The sequence below is a fragment of the Ambystoma mexicanum genome, chromosome 8 (genome assembly GCF_040938575.1).
Source record: "Ambystoma mexicanum isolate Mex_15411 chromosome 8, UKY_AmexF1_1, whole genome shotgun sequence".
In the NCBI taxonomy this organism is placed as follows: domain Eukaryota; kingdom Metazoa; phylum Chordata; class Amphibia; order Caudata; family Ambystomatidae; genus Ambystoma; species Ambystoma mexicanum.
In genome coordinates, this window is record NC_090929.1 from 17,914,155 (window position 1) to 17,939,976 (window position 25,822).

Here is a 25,822-nt window from a genome sequence, read left to right on the forward strand (position 1 = left end):
ACTCAAATCCTGTGAACATATTACAGTCAAAGTTCAAACCTCCCCTAAAAGTACTATTACACTGCACTTAATTTACCGACCCCCGGGCCCTCCTGGCTCATTTGAGGAAGACATCACCTCACTAGTTGCTGAAAGCTCCAAACCTTCAGCACAACTGATTATACTCGGAGACTTTAATCTCGGGTTTAACGACCCCCTAGACACCCCAGCCACTGCCCTGGCCATGGCATTAGAGGAGCATGGCCTCCAACAACTCTGTTCCAAACCCACCCACTCGAAAGGTAGAATCCTCGACTGGATAACTACCCTTAATTGCAACATTACTACGGAAGATCCCACACAACTTATCTGGACTGACCACCACCTCCTCCCGTTTGACATTCTTACCAGCAATTCAGCACATAAAAGGCCTATTATTGCACCTGCCTGCCCTACTAGGAAAAAGAGCAATATCACAGCGGAAGCCCTAATACCTCTGGTGATCCCTACTTTAAACGCACTACCCGTTACAACGGACTTGAACCAACTGGTCAATGCCTACAATGAGTCCATGGCCAAAGCCATTGACATCATTGCCCCACTGAAACTGCGCAAAGGAATACCCAAAGCGCACCTGAACACATGGTTCACCCCGGAGCTCAAAACCCTTCGTCAACAAAAAAACAAACTTGAAGCACTCTGGAAATCAGTGCCTTCCATAAATAACAGAACTAATCTCACCAACATCTCCACCCTCTACAAAAATGAGATTATACGTGCCAAGAAAGATTCTCTCAATACTAGGATCTCCCAGGCAAGCTCCAGTACTAAAGAGCTCTTTAACATACTAAAGGAATTAGAAAACCCCATTACCCCCACTGACTCTTGCACTAAGGACAAACCTTGGTGCACAGGGATCCAGAATGCCCTAGCCAACAAAATCTCAGGGCTCCAAACCAAAATCAACAACAAACGACAACAACTTACTCTCGATCCCACCTCCATCCCCACACCCCTTCCACCTACTGCCACTAGTTCAGGCTTCACCTTCAAAAAGGTATCTATATTGGAGGTTCAGAAAATTATAGCATCCCTTAAACCATCGAATTGCAAGGGGGACAGCTGCCCCGCACAAATCATAAAAGATGCAGCTAGGGATCTCTCCCCATTTATCACTAAATTAATAAACCTGTCCTTCGCCAACAACATGGTTCCCAGCAATCTGAAACAGTCCTGGGTCCTACCTCTACTAAAAAAAACTACTCTCAACCCTGACATCCCCACGAATTACAGACCTATTACCACCGTCCCATTCCTACTAAAAATCTTGGATAGAGTGGCTTATTTACAAATTCAGGACTACCTCGAGGCCAATCACCTACTAGGAACTCGCCAATCTGGCTTTCGACCACAACACGGGACAGAAACGGCCCTTGTTGATCTCAAATGCCAGATAGACGAACTCAAAGACAAAAATAAGGCTGCCATCCTTCTTCTCCTTGACCTCTCCGCTGCCTTTGACCTGGTCGACCATAAAATCATGTGCAACCATTTGTCTCTGGCAGCACACTTCTCCCACTCTGCAGTCACATGGATCCAATCTTTCCTGGACAACAGAACCATGCGGGTCTTCTCCCCCCTAGCAGCGGCTGACCCCATCCCCATCACCTGCGGTGTCCCACAAGGATCCTGTGTCTCACCCACCCTTTACAATATTTTCACCAAGCCTTTATTCGACAAGCTGGAAATCTGGGTGTCACCTACACTAACTATGCAGATGACACCCAGATACTCCTCACCCTATCAGGCAACTACAACAAGGACGCCAAATGGATCAATGAAGTCTTTTCCATCATTCAGGCATGGATGGCCACACATGGCCTATGCCTGAATGATGACAAGACTGAATTGCTTCTTGTCGGCTCACCCAACACTATCAGTAAACTCTGTCCCGGCTACACTAGCTTCACTATTGACGGTAACACCATACCCATCGCCAAGAGTGTAAAAACCCTAGGTTTCTACCTAGACACGAACATTAACCTAATTAAACAAATCAATATGACCGCCTCAGCCACTGCCTACACTGGTAAACTAATCAGGGCCTGCAGACCACTGATCTCCCCTAGCAACTGTCTCATCCTAGCCAGAGCACTCATCCAATCTAAACTGGATTACTGTAATAGCCTCTATGTAGGTGCCAACAAAACAGTAATCAATAAATTGCAAGTTCTACAAAACAACGCACTACGTGCCGCCCTCAATATTCCTAGAAGGGAACACATCTCCGCCACCAGAACTGCCTGCAAATGGTTGTCCATCCAACAGAAAATAGATTTGAAAACCATATGCCTTACTTACAAAGCCCTTAATCATCTTGCCCCACCCTACCTCTCGAACAAATTTACACTAAGACAGAACACTAGAACCACCAGATCGTCCAACTCATTACAACTAACAGTTCCCAAATTCTCCCTTAAAAGAGCCGGAGGATCCAGCTTCCCAACTTTGGCATCACAACTCTGGAACTCCATCCCACTGGATATTAAATCTACACCTACTTTCCAACCCTTCAGAACTAAGGTCATCTCCTGGTTAACCAACAAATAACCGTCCTACTACATATGTATGCACCCTGAATGTCCAATTGTATGTATATTGTTTGTATACTATTATCTATGCCCTATTAATACTGTACTATTGTCTTTTACCTGTAACCTGATGCTCAAAGCGCATATATACCCCCGGGTCAAGAGCGCTATATAAATAAATAAACAAACAAACAAACAAACAGTAGTTCAGATAAGTGTTCATGGAAGTAATAAAAGAAACACTGTTTAGTTTTAAAGAAACAGTATGTACAGATTTAGTTGAAGATATTAACTGTTTTCAATTCAAAGAAGTTGCTGATAAAAGTTACAGATTCAAGTTCAACATTGGAATGTTTTACATGTTTAATTGTTTTGGATAATTTAAAAGCGTGCGTCAACAGTAAAAGAGTGTCTTGCAATGTTGTACCGGCTCGCGCGCGTAATTCTTAAGCATTGAAATGCTAGATTAATTGCTGCCTCCACGTGTCTATTTAATGCGCATCATAGAATATAGTAACGTTCATGTATGCGTGCCCGCGTTGCGAGTAGAACATTAGAGAAATGTACCTAAAAGCGTACTGCGACGTGCCCAGGAAGTGTAAGCCGTTGTGACGTAATTAGTTTCTTCCGTTAAAGGAAATTCGTTTGAAAGTGAAGACGTGCTGTGAAATTAGATCGATCGAGTGTGCGCACGCATTACAAGCATCAGCAAGCTGCTTTCAGTCTGCAGGAAAAGAAATAAACGAGATCCGTGTGCGCATAATACAGCTCCTGCAAGCCGCGCTCAGTCTGCATTGATTTAAATAACTGCGTATTACGATTGCATGAAGTGCGAAACCGCGGCAGTGAAACCTACGGATATTTAAGTAAGCGGCTTCTTAATTAGTCATTGTATATTTGCGCAATTCTGGAAACAGCACAAACTTTCAGACAGTGAGAGTCAACATTTAACAAGATTATCAACTGGATGCAGTATTCTTATCTCACAAGCAAACAAAAGAAAGAATTAAAAGTGTACAGATTTCAACTATATGTCTGCAAGTAAACTCCATACCATGAAATCCATTTAATATAAAAGAGATTGAAGTAAAAGACATCCAATTGAGAAAAGAGTAAAGTATTTATGAAGTTAATTTTCCAAAAGTCTCTCAGTAAATTAACAGAGACTGTCAGGTAATTAAGGGTTTTTTGGGAAGATATATATATATATATACATATATATATATATATATTTCCTTAAGAAAAAGTTAGTGAAGTTAACTCAGAGTTATTTGTTGTTATATCTTTGCAGGTATCCAGAGTTCCATGGTGTTAAGCAATGAGGGCTCCAGTGTGATCCTGACCATTTGTTATTTTCTCCATTTCCCCCTTTCCCCCATTCTGGTCAATCCAATAATTGTTAAATTGATTGTTGGGTATTCTAGTTTGAGGGACTGGGTGGGCTATTCATCTGCTCCTGCAGGAGATCCTCGCTGGGACCTGATAACTGCAGCCAATAAGGAGGCACGGGAGACTGGGTGGGGATACGGAGGTGCCGTAGAGGACGACTCAGAGCAATCTCCCTTGTCCCAGTGGCAGCAGTAAGGCTTTTGGAGAAAGGAACATTGAGTTGTGCATCAGAAGTAATCTCCCTCATCCGAGTTGTAGAGAGGCAGATGTACATGTCATTTATAGAGCCCGCCCCCTCACCTCCGTCATACTGGAAGAACAACAAGAAAGCACTGTGCTTGGCACCTGGTATCATCATAATATCACATCAAAGGTATGAGAGACGTTAAGCACTTAGACAACCGTATTGAATGTACCCTCGAACTGATGCGGTAGACATTAGCCTGCAGACACCAGTGGACATAGAAGAACTATAAGTAAAGCCAGGCAGATGTAAAGTGACGCCACTAAAGAGAGGATACATGGACGAACTGAACTCAATATATGGATATCTAAAGAATGAAATTGTGAGTAAAATGACGATGTAAATATATGAGACTATGAAGAAAACCATATACATTAAGATAAGTGATAAGAGATGTAATAAATGTATATATACAGAAACGCAAGGTAGACAAGACATATAGAAGCTTGCTAAAGTAGGCAATAGAACGAGGGTAAAGCAGCCATGCTAGGAAAATGGACGTCAGCATCGTATAATAGTAAGCAAGAAGCCTTGAGAAGGGAAACCAAGGCTATAATGCTGGCACTGGAATACAAATGTGTGCAAGAACAAAGGGTATTTTCTTGGCTAAGAATCAAGTATGCAGCAGCAAGAGCAACTACATGGCTCGAAAGGAGTCAAAGAGGATAAGCTATGTCCGGAGGACATATTTCTCTTAGATTAAGTAAAGGAGTGAACATTTGCGAGTGCCAAGTATTGTTCAATTAAAGATGCAGAAAGCATATGCAGAATGGAGAAACCAAGTCTCCAGAGCTCACGGTGAGTAATAGCACCCAATATAATTGAATAAAATAGCACTTAATAGAAGGGCAAAAATGGACAAAATCATGGTCTCCTCACACGTGATTCAGGACCGGAAAACAAGGCCTATTCATAAGGTGCTAGACGTAGATAGCAATGTGCCTTCAATCCCTTTAAAGTTATGAGGAAGAGAACAGTCAGCAAGGTCAACTACACAGAAGCAGCCTTGGTTTAGGGCCTAACTGATGAGAGATGGTAGACTAATTAGCTAAGAAAGGCAGTTGTAAGACGTGGTTCCTTTGCAACTGGGTTTCGTTGCTTGCGTACTGCTAACAAACTGAATGTTCAAGGTTGGTAAGAGAGTGCCAAGCAATCAGAAGGCCTATGTAATGGTGGACCATACATTGTTGCACAAGCCTATGCGCTGCTGGTATTAAGTTATTATCTCTATTTTACGTAGCGGTGGTTCAAGGCGTGCCTACCATATAAAAGGCAACCAATGATGATACCAACACTTACACAAACTATATGTATATGTTTCCCTTAACCAATCCCTCCACCCCAGTAGGTTTTTAATGTTAGCCACGTAGGATGACGTTACAGCTGACGTATGCTGAGGTATAAAACCTTTTCTGTGACCAACATTCATTGAGTGTGTATGAGCTACAATCTGTTTATTCACCAGGCCAGGTTTCCCTACTTTATTGAACTGATAATAAAGTAGTATATTGCCATATTCTTTGAGCCTGTCCGGTTATTTGGGCTCAATATCATTTATTGTGGTAATCCCATTTGGCACTTGGAACGCTTCAGGTGCTACTTCACATTTTGTAGCGGTGCAGATGGTTCAGATCCAGACTCTCAGATGTTTGACATCTTCCACCATCAGCTGGAAGATCGCACAATTTGCTATGGAGAGCCAAAGAATCACATGTGTAATTTGAGATGGTCAGCAGGTGCCTCTTTGAAAAAATGTGTATCCGGTCCTCATGGGCACCTCACGGACTGAAGGCGAAGTGGTTGATTGGGGAAGTATCGATACCAAAGGGCTCGAACTGAGCAACGGACGTAAGTAGAATATCGAAAGTCGCAAATAAAAGGGGAGGGATTGTATTGCATGCAGTGTTCCAGATAAGATTTTGAAGTGAGAGTATTTTACTCCCTATTTTTTTAAGTTTAGAGTAAAAGGATTTTTTTTTTATTTTGTATTATTAATATGCTTTAGCATTTAAATCTTTACACATTTCATGAAGATAACATAAATAAACAAGATCTATTAAAACCACAAAACATATAATCCACATTTAATTCATATTTCATAATTAAAACTAATAGTTTCTATTTTTTTTATTATACATGTTTATTGAATTTTAAATATAACACATCTCAAAATATATAACCAATAAGTAAACATAAAACAGAAAAAAAAAATCAGGATCATCACATTAATGAATACACATTCCCTAAAAAGAGGAAAATTACAGATTTGATTTAAACCATGTTGACAACAGTCTTATAAATCCAAAAATCGGCCCCAAATTTGATCAAATTCATTTTCTTATCCCTGTATAAAATCAATCTTTCCATTCTGGATACTTGTTTCAGATCATCCATCCATTCTGAAATTGTCGGTCTGTCATCACCTTTCCATTTTCTCAATATAATATTTTTGGCAGAATTTGACGCCCTGAAAAACCAACACCTCTGTGGAAAGGAGAGATCATCCACCATGTCATCCTCACCCAAAATTACAGTTGTATAATCAAAGTCCAAATGCATCAGAAGAACTTCATTCATCTTCGTAGTGACCTCACTCCAAAAAGTTCATAACAATCCCAAATCATATGCTCAAAAGAACCAGTAGCATGTTTGCACCTCCAACATGCATTTGAATCCGTCAAGCCTCTAGCATGCAATCTTTGTGGCCTCCAGAAAACTCTACGTTTAACAAAGAGATACTGAGGCAGTTTACTGTGTTTTCCAAAACATTTGCTGTACAGTTCCCATTGCCTAATTTATTTGGATCCAACCATGTGTTTCTGTTGTTTTAGGCAAACTTCCAACCAGACTCTGTATAGAGCCAGTTGGAAGGATTCACTTTGCCAGTTGCAACATCTTCTCCAGAATGATTTAGTCTTGATTTGAGTCCAGTTGATGAACATGTTCACCCAAATAGCGTATGTATGCATGACCTAGTTCTGAGCACTCAGTTAGGAAGTGTTTAGGGGTCTCCAACACTGAGCGGAACTGGCAGATACGACAGAACCTCTCCATCCTGGGAGCCCCTTTCATGCTTCCAATCACTGTGGGTATAGGGAGCCGGTTTACTTGCAGTAGTATTACAAATCGTTGCAAGTTCCAAATACCCAATACGGTTGTTTTTCTTTTGAAGGAGTAAATGGTCTCTGCTACAAATCCATAGTTCCCCAACGTGGCCAAATGGCGGAAGTTCTCGCCCCAATCCCACAGGTCTATCTTTTTACTTAGGTCTTTTTTTATAGCATAGAACCCCTCACTACCATTCAGTCGCCAACCAAGCTTTTCAAAGAACTTGCTAACGCTCTCCTCAAAGGTTGATTTCCCAGTCCATTTTGAGCATGAAGACCCATATCATGGAGGAAGTGCAATTCTGGGCAGGTTACTGTTTAAACATACAGTAGAGCTCTCTTTTTTAACACCCCAGAGAATAGGGACAATAAACCTAGCTAGAGCCTGATGATGGTCATCCGAATACAGGGGGGTGTTAAACGAGTCTTCACGAGACCGTGGGTTACCTTTTCTTCCTGTAGACCGTGGAGTTGAGGTTGCCAGTATGTCGATGTATCTACAGCCGATGAATGGGTAGCGCGAGAAATTAGCCCAATCCCCTCCTGACGATATAAGACAGGACGGCACTGAACCAACTCCCAACGCCACGGGTGGCACTTCTCAGAATTTGCGTGACGTCGGGACAGTGTTTCCACTGGCTGAGAAGGCTTGATGAAGACACCGATGATAACGGAGCTGAACACAGGAACTTCCAAGAAGGCAGTAAGGCACAGGTACCGGCAGGGCACAAGACAGACAAAGGAGAACAGACTGCAAGGAAAAGAAGTACAGACAGGGGAATCCCCACTTCCTAGCAGATAAGAAGAAACTAGGAACCCAGACAGGACCTCCCCTACCCTAAACCAGGGACAGGCAAGGGACCAGCAATACAGGGAAGAAAGGGTAAGGAGGACCAAGGAGCAAGAAGGGAATAAGGAGATGAGGCAGGGCTAGGCAGAATAAGGCAGAACAGGGAACTGGAGGGCTGGGACACGAGCGCCAGGACTCCAGCAGCGCATACACAGTAACAACCGCGTTGAGACACGTTGTCCCTGCGTATGCGGTGCCTTTTTAAGGTCCGGGGTGAAAGCGAGGCTTGGAAAGCATGTTCCGATGCTGCGCATGCGCGGGACGTCGAATACTGACGATCCGCGCATGCGCAGATCCTCGCAAGATGGCGGCGTCCACGGAGCCCATTCGGAGCGCGGGTCGGCGTGAGGAGAGACGCCACCGCGGGTACAGTCTCCATGAAGGAGGAGACCGCTGCGGCCGTGGACCAGGGACCCCAGGAAAGGTAAGTGACGCCCGCGAGCGAGCGCGCGGCGTGACACCATACCCCCTCCCGGGCAACCCCGGAGCACCGGGTTTCCAAGGGTAGCGGAGATAGAAGTCCCAAACCAGGCGCGGTGCATGCAAGAAGGAGCGTGGTTCCCAAGTGCGGTCACAAGCAGGATAACCCTTCCAGCTGACCAGGAGCTGCAGAGCACCCCGCCAAATGCGTGAATCACATATCTCCTGCACCTCAAATTCAGGAACCCCCCGAACCAAAACCGGGGCAGGACGGGAACAGGTACGACCCATAACATCGGGCACATAGGGCTTCAAAAGGGGGACGTGAAAGACAGGATGGACCCTCCAAGAACGAGGCAGAGACAAACGAAAGGCAACAGACGAAATACGCCCAATGATGCGAAAGGGACCAAAAAAGCGGGGAGCTAGTTTCACAGGCAGGTTGCGTACCGGTAGATTCTTGGAGGACAGCCATACCCTGTCCCCAACATGAAGAACAGGCTCAGGGCTCCGTCTCTTGTCAGCCCGCTCCTTCATATGTGCTTGTGCCACTGCCAAGGTACCGGCCGCTAGACGATGTTGATCGCGGAACAGGTACACCAGGGCATCTGCAGATGGTACGGCACTGGAAGATGTAGGATGAACTGGCAGCAGTCTGGGATGAAGACCAGTGGAGCAGAAAAAGGGGCTGAGTCCGGTAGCGGAATGAACAGCGTTGTTGTAAGCTGCTTCCGCGGTGTCCAACCATTCCGACCAGTTGTCTTGGGTAGCATTGGCATAACAACGCAGGTATTGCTTAAGGGTCTGATTGGTGCGTTCCGTCTGTCAATTAGTCTGCAGATGATAGCCGGAACTCAGGGCTCGCTGAATGTCCAAATGCCGACACAGTTGGTCCCAAAAGGAAGAGATGTATTGAGACCCCCGGTCTGATAGAATCTTCTCCGGAAGACCATGAAGACGATACACCTCGTGTAGAAAACGTTGTGCCATCTGGGAGGCAGTGGGCAGCTTAGGAAAGGGCAAGAAATGAGCAGTCTTGGTGAAACAGTCCACCACAACCATTATACACGTGAAACCACCAGACAGGGGCAGGTCAACGATGAAATCCGTGGCGATGGTATGCCAAGGGTACGGAGGCGTAGGTGTGGGTTTCAGGAGACCAATGGCCCTTTTGCGAGGAATCTTGGTCTGGGCACATACAGGGCAGGAGTCCACGTAGTGTTTTACCAGAGTGGCCCATCCTGGCCACCAGTACTGCCGTGCAACCAGTTCTTGTGTTGTGCGGACTCCACGGTGACCACAAACGACGGAATCATGGCAATTCTGTAGAACGATTTTCTGGAGTTCCAAGGTGGGAACGTACAGGCGGTCCTTGAAGAACAACAAGCCGTCACGTTCTCTGATGTCAGCGCGTTGTAGTATCTGTGATTTAAAGGGATCCGTACATGTGGCCTCTATCAATTGTTGGAGTTGGGGAGTCACCATCGATAAAAAATCTTTTGACGCTATCAGAGGTTCCGGTTCCTTGGCACCTTCAACGTTGTCTTCCAGAGACCGAGACAGGGCATCAGCCTTAGTGTTCTGGGAAGAAGGAATGTAGGTGACGGTGAAATCAAACTGCGAAAAGAAAAAGGCCCAACGAGCATGGCGGGAGGTTCTGCATTGCAAAGAGCGCAGGAACTGTAGATTACGGTGATCAGTACGAACCACCACCGGGTACCTCCCACCCAGCAAGTGATGTTGCCACTCCTCGAAAGCAGCCTTTATCGCTAGTAATTCCTTTTCTATTACTGCATAGTTTCTCTCGCTCACTGACAATTTCCTTGAGTAGTAAGCCACCGGGTGCTCTGTTCCTGTGATTGCATCTTGCTGTAGCAAGACCGCACCAATTGCGTAATTCGAAGCGTCTGTTTCAACCACAAATGGCTTTTCATCGTCTGGATGTCTAAGAACAGGAGCCGACATGAAAGATCTTTTCAATCCCAGAAATGCCTCCTCGGCCTGCGTGTCCCAGAGAAACGGCACCTTGGTACTGGTCAGGCGGGTTAGGCTGTTGGACAGTTGAGAAAAGCGTGGAATGAAGCGTTGGTAAAAGTTGGCGTAGCCCAAGAACCTTTGAAGCGACTTCACGCCATGTGGTGGTTTCCATTCCCGTATGGCTTGCAGTTTTGTGGGATCCATCTGTACTCCTGTGTTGCTGATCACATAGCCCAGAAATTCCATGCTTTCCCTATGAAATTGGCATTTTTCTATTTTGGCATACAAGCCGTTGTCTGTTAGTCTACGGAGAACTTCCTGAACATGCGCAACGTGTGTAGTACGAGTGTCAGAAAAAAACAGAATGTCATCAAGGTATACCCATACAGATATTCCAATAAGGTCCGAAAAGACATCGTCCATGAACCGCTGGAAGACGGCCGGGGCGTTGCAGAGTCCAAACGGCATCACCTTGTACTCGAAGTGACCAATAGGTGTTTTGAAGGCTGTCTTCCACTCATCTCCCTTCTTAATCCGCACCAGGTGATAGGCCCCTCTTAGATCCAGCTTGGTGAAGATTTGTGCGGATTTCAGGGATTCGATGATGTCCCGGATGAGTGGTAATGGGTACCTGTCTTTCCTCGTGATCTCATTTAGTTGACGGTAGTCGATACAAGGGCGCAAAGTGCCCTCTTTCTTCTTGACGAAGAATAACGGGAATCCTTCGGGGGACTTGGACGGCACTATGTAGCCCTTGTTGAGGCAATCCGTAATGTACTCCTGTAGGACGCCTTTCTCGAGTTGAGTCAACGAATAGATCTTGCCGTGGGGAATGACCGCACCAGGCAGGACGTCAATGGAACAATCAAAGTGCCGATGGGGTGGTAATGGTATGTCCTCAGGCTTGGAGAACGCCTTGTGGTATCCAGCATATTCTTGAGGAACCGATTGAGTGGCACATAAACGGGCAGATACGTCAGCAGGATTGAGGGACTCCAAAATTGCAGGAAAGGTTTCGTGAAGTACACAGTCGCGAGGACAACGTGTCGAAGAGAATGTAACGCTCACCTGATTCCCGTAGAGGCGCCGGTCTTGACTGGGCATATACCGTATCTTCAAAGGTGATGTGTAACACACGGCTGGCTCTTTGGGCTGGACCTCTGTGCACTGTATGTCTGACTCGAAGGGTAAGATGTCTGCAGATAGAAAATATGGGATTAAGGAACTGGGTTATTGAATGTCTCTCTCTTCTTCCCTTTCTCTTCTCCTGTAGAACCCCAAAGGTTTACGCTCTCACCTTAGGTAAGTGAACGCCGTGCTCTCCATCTGCCTCGGGGCAGGGTGCTGTAACCAGTTTCTTCACTGGATAAGGGGAGCAGGCCTCTTGACTTCAGAGGACTGCTGTCCGTCGTTTACTGCACAAACTGTAAGTTTCGAGTAATTCTAATGTCTTTAAAGTCTTTAGTAATGATGTTTCTTGTTTTGCAGGGTTCTGGCGATGGCGGATGACGGGCTGAAGTGAGTTGAAGATGGAGCCCGTGTGATGAATAGAAGCGCCTGGAAGCACGTAAGTAAGCGCTTGTTGCCTGCTTCACGATGCGCTCTAACTGTCTTTTTATTTTGCAGGTACAAGTTCGGAGCGGCTGCAGGGTGCCGGAATACCCACTGGGTTAGATGTGGAAAGTAGTAATGGCACGTGAGTATTAAAGTTCCCCAATGTCTTTAAACGCACCTTGTTTTGTCTTTCAGATGCGGGATGCAGCGCCGAAGGCCTCCGGAGCGTGCAAAGAGTTGGTAAGCTTTTGTCTTTTAGATGCCGGAATGCAGTGTGAAGACCTCCGGAGCGCACGAAGAGTAGGTAAGCCTTTGTCTTTCAGATGCCGGAATGCAGCGTGAGGCGTTGGTGACAGCTGATGGACCAGGTAAGTGAAGAGCTGTCACTGAAGACCGTAATGCTAACCTGTTCTTTCTTGTCTTTATAGGTGTTGCTGAAGACTGGATTCAGGATGGTAAGCCGTTTTCCTTAGGCCTAGGATCAGATGCAGAAGACACGATGAGCGTTCTGCTGCAGAGGATGCAGAATAACGCAAAGCAAGATGCATCCATCGGGTGTGGTTTAAATAGCCTCCTGTAGTGCTTAGATGTCTCCTTCCACAGCCACGCCTAGGTAAGAAAAGAGTTCCTGCTTTCCAGAAGAGTTCCAGTGTTCTGAATCTAGGGAGTGGCTCCTGCCCCACCCAACAGGAAAAGTAGTTCCAAACAGAAGAGGATCAGAGGCTCAACTGGCAGGCAAGTAAGCAGCATGGTCTGCTGCAGGTAAGTCCACCCAAGCATTATGAGCCCAGCGCTTCCAGCGCTGGGACTGGGCATATTTATGAGCCTGGTGCCACTGGCGCCAGGACTGGGTCCAAAAGGTCCCAATTGGGACTGGTTGGCACTCGGAACCTGGGTTATGGATCTGCTTCCAAGGGAGTTGGGAAACCCCTGACCTTTTGGAAGCAGAGATCATGACAGAGAACATCAGGGAACGAGCGGTCCAGTCGACCTGAGGATTGTGATATAACAGCCATGGTAAACCCAGCACCACCGGAAATGAGGGAGACTTGATGACGTCCAATGAGATTCGCTCGAGATGCCCTTCCACAGAGAGCCACAAGGGATCGGACTGTTGGCAAACCAGACCAGAAGACAAAGTAGAACCATCGATCACCTCGACCACTGTTGGTCGTTCCTTGTTATGTAAAAGGATCCCATTGGCAATCGCGAACGAGGCATCGATGTAGTTGCCGGATGCTCCGCAATCCAGAAGGGCCCAGGTTTTCATACACTTCCCTAGCCAGGCAACACCGATTTTCAGGATCAACAAGGGTACCAAGTTCATGGGAGGAAGGTCAGATTCAGAAAGGCGGCCCGCTGCTGCCTTCGCCTCAAACAACGGGCCTGTTAGTTTTCCTGTTTCTTCAGAGGGCGTAGCGGACAGGTGCTTAGAAAATGGCCAGAACCACCGCAATACATGCACAAGCTTTTCTGTCGTCTTCTTTTCTTTTCGGTCTCGGACAACGGGCCTCGGATGGCACCCAACTGCATGGGTTCTGGGCCCACATCGGTAGAAACAGCCGATCCGGGGTTCTGTACTGGAAGAACTGGTTGATACCTGTCAAATCTGCGACGTTCACTCCGTCGTTCGGTTAACCTGTGGTCAATGCGTAGGACTTGTTCCACCAATGCAGGCAACGTTTCTGGCTCCGGAATGTGCAGCAATTCGTCTTTGTACTCTTCTCGTAGTCCCCGACGAAACAAGGTTTTTTGAGTGATTTCGGGCCATTGTGAATCGGTTGCTAATTGTCGAAACCGACTGATGTAGTGGATTATGTCACCTGACCCTTGCTTGATCTCCATTAATTGATTCTGGGCCATGGCTGCCAAATTGGGCGGTTTAAAGACGTCCAAAAAGGCTTTCTCGAAGGCAGCGAAATCACCCAACAGAGGACTGTTGGTAGAGACCAAAGGTGCGGCCCAAGCAAGTGCATTGCCGGTTAGGTTTCCAAGGATATACCCGATCTTAGCCTTGTCTTGAGCAAAATGAGTTGACCTGAACTGGAAATGGATCCGACAGTGGGTACAGAACTCTGCCACTCGACGCGGATCACCATCATACTTCATCGGAGTAGTGTAAGCCATGGAGTTCTCAGGCGGTGTAGCTGGTTGTGCGGGATTAGCCAAACACCGGTCCAACGCTTGTCTGAGGGTGTTGTTCTCCTGGCGGAGGGTGGTCATTTCAAGACGCATGGCACGCATTTCTTCACGTAGTTCCTGCATGTCGTCCATGTCGAGACTGGGGGAGAGGCGTCTCAATCTGTTAAACGAGTCTTCACGAGACTGTGGGTTACCTTTTCTTCCTGTAGACCGTGGAGTTGAGGTTGCCAGTATGTCGATGTATCTATAGCCGATGAATGGGTAGCGCGAGAAATTAGCCCAATCCCCTCCTGACGATATAAGACAGGACGGCACTGAACCAACTCCCAACGCCACGGGTGGCACTTCTCAGAATTTGCGTGACGTCGGGACAGTGTTTCCACTGGCTGAGAAGGCTTGATGAAGACACCGATGATAACGGAGCTGAACACAGGAACTTCCAAGAAGGCAGTAAGGCACAGGTACCGGCAGGGCACAAGACAGACAAAGGAGAACAGACTGCAAGGAAAAGAAGTACAGACAGGGGAATCCCCACTTCCTAGCAGATAAGAAGAAACTAGGAACCCAGACAGGACCTCCCCTACCCTAAACCAGGGACAGGCAAGGGACCAGCAATACAGGGAAGAAAGGGTAAGGAGGACCAAGGAGCAAGAAGGGAATAAGGAGATGAGGCAGGGCTAGGCAGAATAAGGCAGAACAGGGAACTGGAGGGCTGGGACACGAGCACCAGGACTCCAGCAGTGCATACACAGTAACAACCGCGTTGAGACGCGTTGTCCCTGCGTATGCGGTGCCTTTTTAAGGTCCGGGGTGAAAGCGAGGATTGGAACGCATGTTCCGATGCTGCGCATGCACGGGACGTCGAATACTGACGATCCGCGCATGCGCAGATCCTCGCAAGATGGCGGCGTCCACAGAGCCCATCCGGACCGCGGGTCGGCGTGAGGAGAGACGCCACCGCGGGTACAGTCTCCATGAAGGAGGAGACCGCTGCGGCCGTGGACCAGGGACCCCAGGAAAGGTAAGTGACGCCCGCGAGCGAGCGCGCGCGCGGCGTGACAGGGGGTAGGCCTAGTATCTTCCGCCAAAAGTGTCCCTCAATACGTTACAACCATTGAAGGTCAATAATTGTTAAGCTTTCCAAACCGTAAGTGACTGCGGGCACAAAAAACTGCAAGTATAACCTTCTGGCTCCTTCCAGGGAAAAATCCCCCGTTTGCACTGTGAATCGATGCTATCAAAGATATCAATTGGGCGGCCCTCATTACATGTGCGTTTATGCAGCAATTGTATCTTTGCCGCGGTTTCAATTCTATGCCAAGATATTTGCACTCTGAGATGTATTCTATTATGGTGTCATTACCCACCAGAGTCGGGCGAGCCACTTTTTTGCCGAAAATGCCATCCGTTTGGTTTTGTTCCCATTTATAATCAGAGAATTGTCTTTAGCATACTCCTATAGAGCCTTGGCTGCCCAACCTATTCCAAGGAAAGTATGATTGAGGACCACCAAGTAGTTAATAGGCAGTAACTAGATGGAGCTGATACTATGCCCTTTTTGAAAATTAGTATCAATATGGAAGTGTTCCACAACATAGATATATTACCCTCAGTGATTACCTTATCAAACAATATCTTCAGAAACATTGCCCAAAAGGTGGGATCTTGCTTAAGGACTATGCTGGCTAGTCCGTCGGGTCTCTAGATGACTTTAATCTACTTATGTCAAGCTTTATCTCTTCTTCATCAATAGTAAGGAGGGAGCCGTTATTGCAGGTGTAACTTGAAGTAGACCATACAAATTTCTTGCTCAGAGCTTGGTTGCTTAAATATTGCGTCCACGTTTCCTTGCTTATGGGATTTATTATTGCTTGGCCAGGTAATTGCCATATGCTTCTTGATTTCGCAGCAGCTAGAACTGCAATCATGTTTTGCCACTAAGTGCCTGCTAGTGACAAACGGCCCCAATGCAGCCAATTTCTGTGGGTGTTTTTTGCTGTTTTCATCTCACCCCATAACACATGTGTGTCAGCTTGCCTTACTTTAAGTCGACGTAGGTCTTGTCTAAACTGGCATATTCTGCCACCAATTACCTTATCATAACTAGTATGTTTGCCTTCAATGTGTATATTAGAGGAAGGGAAGCAAGAGCAGGTGTGCCAAAAATGCAAGGATCCACGCCTCTGTTTCATCTATGTGCATAAAACGAAAGTCAAATAGATGTATGTAATCGGAGGCAAGTGTTGCATCTTTTGCACGTTCTATGTTATCAAGTGACCACTTTATATGATTGCTTTGGTGGTTAATTTCAACTTCCCCAGTACACCTATCATGGAACCTTAGATGGCATGGTCACTCCATTCGTTCCAGAGGGCACGCATATTTGATACCTTGGGTAGTAGGCTAGTAGAGACAAAGAAGTAGTATAGGGTTGCTTTCCTGGAGCCTTGTCTCCGGGTGTAATCTCCCGGCTTATCCCCCTCTGTTCGACCATTCCACATTTTAAGTTCTCTGTAAAGCGTGTCCAAGTTATACCAGTTTTGTTAGGCCTAGATTGCTTCATGTGACTCAAAATAGTTATTTTCCCCAAGCCCGTCAGTGCCTCTTGGCAGATACAATGCGAGATCAAGTCACCGCCCATGATTATCACGTCCTCTCAATCTCGCACAGGCCATGTAGCTAGCAGATCGTGTAAAACCTCATGTATATGTTCACTAAATAGTGCACCGGGAGGGTCATAGATGCTAATTATCAGGGCTGGTCTCTTGAAGGTGGTGCATTGCAAATCTACTTCGACTGCTAGTAAGCTTTCAGTATCTGACGGAAGAAATTCTCTGCAACCTGAGCCTGTTAGTGACTCCCACTAAAATCCCCCAAAGGGCCTCCCCTTGTCTCCTTTCATGGCTTTGACCTGGTGGGTGACCTAACCATCAATAATTATATTACGCATTAGCCATGTCTCTTGTAGCAAAAACATTTCATTCTATGTTAATACGTTTAAAGACGTGCAAAACCTTGGGTATTCCAGGTCATAATATGGGGCAATCAGTTTTGCCGGGACAGCACTATGGGTAGAGATTCTGTCAATCACTTTAAGGTATTTTGTATGTCTGAAAGTTGTACGTTTGAGTTATTAGCAAAAGAGCAGAGGCTGAGAAATCGGCCTTTTGAGATTACGAGCACACTCAAAAGCGGCAGATAGATATCTTCATTGTCCTTTTCTACATCCAGATCCACCCCGCAGTTGAGCAATAGTTCTTTGAAGCTGCGAAGGAGCAGCACTGTTCCAGGATTCTTACAGTGGATCAATGACACGTTCTGGTTTATACTCCTTAGTGGTTGGAGGAAAGGAAAGCCCTCCGAAACCAGGACTTGCAGCTGAAGAATGAGATGTAAAGTGGAAAGGAACGTTGTGCGGCACATCCAAGATGATCTATTTTTTTGATTCCTGTTTTTAATTAGAATGGTTGCTCCATAGGGTCTGGCATAAACGGTACTTCAGTGGGAATTCTCTCCGGTTCCGCTGCTAATATTGTTCCAATGGTCTTAAATAACGCAGTGCCATAAAATGTTGATGCTGAATGTGTCTTCCAACACGGAAGGGGGTTCATCAGATTCAAGTGAGACCGCTATTTCCTTATCCTGGTTGGTAGTCGTCAGTCGTTAGTCTGCCCGATTTCTTTGATTGACGTTTTTTATTTCGTGCCATTTTCTTTTTGGCCCGTTTGGGTTCATTTATTCGTCCAACTGTTTGGGGCTCGGTGGAGTCTGTTGTTTGTCTTATCTGCCGAGCCTGTTTGGCCAAACGCTGTTCCCTACAAGAAAAGAACGGGTCGGGCTCTGTTTCAGGGGCAATAACCATCTCCTGAGGATTATTGTCATTGCAAAAATCAGGTAGCTCAATCAGCTCAGTTTCTCTGTACTCAGGTGTCAAAGATTTCACCTTCTCAGTTTGCAACTCCACATCCTTCATGATAAGTGCTTTTTCTGGCAGTTTGTCTGAGGTTGAACAGCATTCAGTATTCGCCCCAACACAGTTTTAAAATATTTTTCATGGCAAACTGCAATGAGCTCAACGAGGATTGTATTTCCACATGCGTAACTTGGGATTATATACTTTCATCAATCCGTTTCTGTTGTGAAGAGTGCATTAACAAGTTAGGAGATGCAGCTAGACGATTGATATTATCAGAAGGTTCAAAGCTGGTTTTGGGGAAAATTACCTGCGCTACAGTTACTATAATTACGCTGTTGTTATTGGTGGCGACTTCTACTGGGACAGCCATGCTCTGTTGTAAAGAATAGCAGAGATTTAACAAAGAGTTATTGTCAATATCTTCGAATGATAATAAATCGGAACTCTGCTGCTCTTGTATTACGTTATCAGTTGGGGCATCTGCTTTAAATAGTGAACCAGTGGAACAGGTGGAGACCACCTTTTCTACTTGGTAGGAGGACGTGATTTTTCCTCTTGCTTGATCGCCTTTTCCACATTATTTTCCATTGGAAAAGGAGACCGTGCTGCATTGTTCTCAACAGGTTCAACTAATATGCTGGTATTCGTGCACCCTTGCACATGGTGTCTTAATATGTATCTAGTGGTCCTAGACCTTTGTTTAACCAGCATATTCCCTTAGTATTTAGAATGACTCGAGTACCAACTAAGGAGTCGTCTCTTCACTGGCTCACAGACGAGCAAACAGCCGATAGTACTCGTCAGACACTCGGTCCAAGGCGCAACAGCCAATGTAAGTGGCCGCCACTGATATAGTTCTTCCTTATCCGGAGACGGTGTGAGGAACTCATGGTGGCAACAAGTAAGACAGACACGAATGATCACGGTTCAAGGGTGTATATTGAAAAATGAATGATGTTTGCAGGTTGGAAAAACGCCTAATCTAAACCTAAAACTAAGATGGGAGCAAGCGTCAACCATCACATGAAAGTAAGGCAGTCCTATTGGCGTTGTGTCAAAATAAAAGGGCCTAAACTAAGAAACCTATTGCCAAATATGACAACTAATACAAAAAGGGGTGTGGACAGTTCTCAACAAAAGAAAAGAGTGATCTTAAATAATATGTCAGGACGCGGTAGCCTGGGTTTCCCATCCCCACGTTTTGAGTTTGGGTAAGATGGGAGGTTGGAGCACAGTACAGTCTTGGGCTTCTCCAGCACGAGACGACAGTTCCAATGGCAGTTCTCAGGACCGTCGACTTGCAATGGCTCTGTTCCTGTAATGAGGCACTTAGTCCTAACCATGCACACCTGCCACTTGTTAACACTCCCTGTTAGGATAAAAGGTGGCGCGTACAGGCACACTCTGAGCGAGGCTGGGTACATGAAGGAACAGCTCTTTTGGGCTGATGCGAACAAGGCTGGAAGTTGGAAGGCCAAGGGGCTGATCGGCAGTTGCGAAGAATGAGAGAGAGCCAGGCAAGGATTCCTCACTTTCGGGAAGCCGTAAGCATTTCAAGACTGAAACAGAGTGAGCAGAAGAGAGAAACCTTCAAGGTACTTGGAAGCAGCCTGCGACCCTCCCGGGTGAACGGCAGAGTTGGGGAGGAGCAGAGGAGGCGTTGGTAACGGCCTTGACTGCTGCATGAAAAACATTGATGAAAGAAGACCAATTAACACGACCAGTGAACTATCGAAGGCAACAAAAGCCCGGTTTGTGTTAAAAGCAAAAGTAACTGCTGTAACCCGAAAGTTGAAGGATGCGAGTGTGCCAGTAAAATGCATAGTTGAAAGCACAATTGTTGAATTGTAAAAGGAAAGGATACAAAGTAACAGAGTGGTCCTGCAAGGGGAAATCGCACATTCAAAAGTGTCTGTGAAATGTTCTGAGTTGGTTTGTATTACAACGGGAACCAAAGGCAAGAAAGTAACTGTGATCCCGAAAGAAAATTGCATATGTGAAAAGCAAAGTATGTGAATTCTGAATATGCCAAGAGGGCAAAGTATAGGAACTTTGAAAGAGGCCAAGAGGGCAACCTAAAGAGAATAAAGAACTACAAATACCAAGAGGCACTGGTGTGGCAAGAAGAGAAAGATTGTGGATTGTAGAATTGTTTAAAGTGAAATCGAAGTGGTCATGCAGAGATCTAAGCAAAATCCTTGCAGTTTTGAAAGTCTTCAACAGTGAAAAGACACCTAAGACAAAACATGGGGAAGGAAACCCCCACGAAGAGATAGACAGGCTCGAGCCCAGCAGGGGAAGCCTGTGCAGAACTGCAAGATAAAGTGAAAAGGTGAATAGACAGGCTCAAGCCCGGCAGAGGGCAACCTGTGTTGAATTGTGGGAAAGAAAAAGTCAAAAGTAGAACTGTGTATTTATGACAAGGCGGAGGAAGCCTAAGGAAGTGATTGAACTACCAGAAGCTTGAGGCCTAAGCCTGAACTGCTGAATTGTTGAATTGTACCAGTAAGCCGAAGTGCGCATGACTGATAGAACTATGCCATCCACCTATCCTTTTTAAGATACTCTCAAGACCCTGTGGTGCTGAACGTGTGAAAGGGAGTTGTTTTTTAAGCCCTTCTGGCATTTGTTTTGAGACACTATTTTCCTTTTGTATTCCCTTAACACATTTGTCATTTTGAGAAGGAGGGCAAAGTTAGGTCTTTTTAGTATAGGCCTTTTTATTTTGACTAGACTGACTTGGACTTGTTTTGTCATTTGTTTAATGGTCGAGGCTACTCCCATTCTAGAGTTGGGGCCAGTTAGGAATTCTACCAACCCAACCAAAATGACAAATAAAGGTTTTTGAAACTTGTATCCATTGTGTCTACTAATTGATACCATGCCTTCCTTACAGTTAATAGATGTGTAATACCAGTTGAAGAACAAGAATGATGGGAGGAAGAGAGGTCACAACAGCCCTGCAGGAAGCTACACGAGATACATAGAGTACTAACGTCCCGGGAGGATAGCTCAGCGGCAACATGCTTGTCTTGGAAACAAAACGCAGAAGCAGCAGGGATAGGGAAAAGGATAGGGAAAAGGATTGGAGAACTATATAGGCAGATGAGGGGAAAAGGTGGTTATGAGACCAGAGGGAATATTGTAGGAGAGGGTGCATGTGGCTCCTCAACAGACCCAAACATAGAAAGAGGGGTAAAGTGGTCAGATTTAGAAGAACCAGAAGGAAAAACACCAGAACCTATATCATATCCCAAACAACCACAAGGACGGATGCATAGTGTAGGGGAAATGTTCCTGCCTTATGTAAGTAGATTGAGCTACGATGAAGACTAGTGGGCAAAACCAGCCCCACCTGGAAGATAAGAAGCATAGGTGGATACGATTGTAGAACAAGATTTACATAGTTTCTCTTATTAGAGAAAGGGGGAGGACGACCATAATATATACCATGGCCGCAGATGGATAAAGATAATTTGAAATGTAAATTACCCAGTTTGACTTCAGGAGCGGGTATATGGATTTATGGATTTATGAGTTAGATAGGATGACAGCGGGAATGACACTAGCAGTGGGTGACGTACAGCTATTCTAGGGGAGAGAGCCAACGACATTTGGAGACGAGTGGGATATGCGAGTGTAACAGCACAAAACACAACACATGATGGATGGCTGTAATTGTAGAGTATATGTATGGAGGGCACTCAGAGTAGAATATCCAGATACGTCAGGCATGGGCGCAATTATGACACGGAAAATGGAAGAGAACGAAGATCCTGTTGCTTCTATTCAGGAGATTCAAGAACGTTGGCGTCTTGAGACGGGGAACCATGGGATAAAACCGTAGCAATGCTTGCAAAATCTACTAGCCCACCAGCATTGGCGAGAGTGGTTTTTATGCAGGGTGGGTACCATTTGCATGATACTCGACCTTGCTGGCGAGTATGGGGATGTTAGAAACTCTTTTTTCATTTACTGCAAACACACTTTGTTTGCAGTAAATGGCAAATGCAGGTTTCACTGTGCCTGCTGGACAGCATTTCAGCAAATATGAAGTGTGGTTACGACGACATGCACCATTTTACAAAAAGCACTGGTAAATATTTTGTCTCCAGTCACCTTGGGGCAAGTGCATTTCTCTTAAGTGAAGTATGTAAAATAAGGACCTCGCCCTGCAGATCTAATGGGATTTTTAAGAATTTGCAAGGCCTACATATCATTATTTTATCATATTTTATGTCAGAGACTGCCAGAATCAGTGCAAAGGCAGATGAAAAAACAGGTAGGGATGGAAGTGAAATCATGGCCGAAATACAGTTGACTATCCTACATCATTGCCGATTGTTACAAGAGAAGAATAAGAAAAAAGCTGAGAATATGAAACTTGAGGAAGCAAAGTTAATTCAGAAGAAGTTGTTGAAATGTGGTATAGAAGGAGCAGTACTGACGAGAGGCAAAGGAGTGGTCACACAAGGGTTTTCAAAACCATCAGGGCGGCGGATTTAATGAAGGGCAGTCGCAGCAGTGCTGAAATTATGGAAGGACAGGACATATTGCCCGAACATGTAGACGTAGAGGGGCATGCAGCAGAACTGGCAATCTCCAAGAGGGGGGACGAGCTATTTTCCACCGTATAGTACAGAACCAACAGATTATTATGTTCAAGATCACACGTAGTATAACACGCATGGAGCACAAATGCAGCAAATGCAGCAGATTCTGCTGCAATCAGTCGCCACAAAGGGAACCGCAGCAAGCGCCTATACAAACACAAGTACAGACACAACAGGTGGTGATACTACAATGGAATACGAATACAGGAGCCCCACAGACACCTACACCCAGGATAGGGAGTGTCAGTGGTGGGAGGAGATCCTTTTACAGATACAGGAATGAATGTATATCCACAATGAGAAATCCCACAGAGCGACCTGATGTGTTCAGTACTATCTGTGACAGCAGACCCCCAAGAGGAACCGAGGGTCAGGTAACCATAGGAGGCAAGACATTTTTGTTTCTTGTAGACACAGGAGCGACTTGTTCCTGTGTTCAAGAGGGAAAGTACCCAATGTCTGGCATTGCCATGAAGGCACAAGGATTCTCTGGGGATATGAGTGCGGTTCCTTTTACTGATGAATTACCAATTTCAATAGGAGAACATTGGTCTATGCCACTATTGTATTCCAGACAGACACCAGTTAACATATTAGGACGTGACTTAATGACAAAAATTAACATGATGATATCTTTTACTGACAAAGGGATAATATGTTTCACTCCAGGGATACTTTATATGAATGTCAGAGAGTCTATATTCGCATTTACAGGCCAAAAGGCATTGTGAGGTGTCCCTTTAGACCCAGAAGTACTTTTGTATGGAGTAAATATTTTGTTAGCATGGCTTCCTGGATTGATAGGTAAATTATTGATGATACCTAACACATTTTTGTTTAGACCACAAATACCTATGGATAACAAGGAAGGACAGGCTATTCCCATAGAACTGAAGGAAGTGATAGTGGGAGAGGAAAGGGTAATTATTCATGGGACAGACGATGAAGGAAGAGCATGGAGAACAGTAATAGCTCTTCCTGAAGGGTATATCTAACAGAATTGACAGATGAGGAATTGTTCAGAGATGAGTATTCAGATAATGAACTTGCATTTTTCATAAGCCTTGCCTATTGCATAAAAGTTGAGAATAGGAAAATGCAACAGAGAATGGCATTGGTAAAAAAGAAGCCGTAATTTTTCCAAGAAGATTTAGATAAGGTGCCAAACATCATATGGACCAACAGTCCATATGACGTGGGTCTACTGAGTGGAGCAGAAGCAGTTCAAATTAAGCTTACGCCAGGAGCAATTTCACCACAAGTAAAACCCCATGTCCATTGAAGCAGATGAAGGTATATTTGAGACCATTTCCGCTTTAGTACAGCAGGGAATACTGGTACCATCAGATTCCCCATGTAACATGGCTGTGTAACCCGTAAAGAAATCAACGGGGAGGGGGGGGTCATGGAGATTTATTCAAGATCTATGCCCCCTAAGCAATATTGTCAAAGCAGAGTTTCCTCTGGTTCCGAACCCAGCTACGATATTATGTAATATCCCAGCTACAGCCAAATATTTTACAGTATTATATTTAAAAAATGCTTTCTTTCAATTCCCCTTCATGAGGACTCTCAAGATTTAACCTCATTTCCGTATAGAAATCAGCGGTGGAAACATACAAGATAACCACATGTGTACTTTGAGTCCCCATCAATCTTTAAGGGGAGCCTACAAATGGACCTAGGTAACATACAACTTAAGAGCACAATAATTCAATATGTAGATGACATATTAGTGTGCAGTGAGACAGAAGAAAAATGCAGAGAAGATTCAGTCCCGTTAATGACAATATTGGCAGAAAAAGGATACAAAGCGGACAAGGATTAACTACAGTGTTGTCTGGAAGAGGTCCTGTATATAGGGCAGCTAATCTCTCAAGAAGGGAGAAAAGTGACACATGAGGGAGCGGAAGTTTTCATGCAAAGGTTAAGACCAGAAACAGTGAGGGAATTGCAGCAATTTTATAGCCTATGCAATTATTGTAGGGCCTGGGTTTTTGACTACAGTACCTATATCAGACCACTTTTACAAGGACTCAAAAAAGCGCAGATAAGTAAAAAGTGAGATAGTATGGACAGACGAGATGACAGAGGATTTGAAAAGTTAAAAAGGGCGATTGTACAGCCCGTGTTAGGGATTCCAGACTATAATGAGGAGTTTTATTTTTACATTCAAATGGAGTGGTGATGACAGCATTCCTTACGCAGAAGACAACATTAGAACATGCACATACACCATCAGGCTTATTACAGTGGGATTTTAGATTCAGTAATGAGAGGGCATTACCCCTGGGAGCAAGCGTTAGCAGTTGCTGCTTTCGCAATTAAAAAAGCTGCAAGTATTACAATGGGGTGCTCAAAGACTTTATTCGTCAAGAATTCCCTATTTGCCATTTTGGAGAAACCGAAAAGCATGTGGACTACACAAAGAGCATCAGGATAGGAGGTGATCATTTAAAATCCAGCTATCAAAATCGTTAAATGAATCCAGCAACATTTATAGCAGAACCATTAGTAAAGGAGAATTATGTACATGAATGCACAATGTATACTGAGTTTTATGACAATATTCCCTACGTTAAAGAAATCATTCTAGAAGGAGAGGGAATTCTATCAATTGATGGTTCTTCAAAAATTGATCAAATGGCAGGAGAAAGACTTACGGGATCGGCAGCAGTGAAGTTAAAACAGAATGGTGAATTTGAAGTAGTGACATGTGCAAAATTGCCTTCTCATTGCAAAGGCTGCAGAATTAGTGGAGCTTATCGCCGCACTTCAGAGATATGAGGAGGAGGAAGTGACAGTGTACTCTGACTCCGCCTATGCAGTGTCAACTGTACATGCAGGATTGTCACGTTGGAAACAGATAGCACACCAGTGCAACATTCATCGCTATTGGACAAACGTGTTAAGATACTAAAGCTCCCATTGGCTATTGCCATGGTGAAGTGCGAAGGCCATACTAAGGCAGACATTGAAGGAAAAAGAGCAGCATATTTTTCCAATATTTCAAATTTTGAAGTAGAAAGTGTTAAGCAAA

The 25,822-nt window shown here is 45.1% G+C and overlaps 1 protein-coding gene across 10 annotated transcripts in view; it reads right to left on the minus strand.

Annotated features, from left to right (window-relative positions):
• Positions 1-25,822, minus strand: part of DNM1 (dynamin 1) — a 1,028,058-nt gene that overhangs the window by 216,318 nt on the left and 785,918 nt on the right. The window lies entirely within an intron of this gene.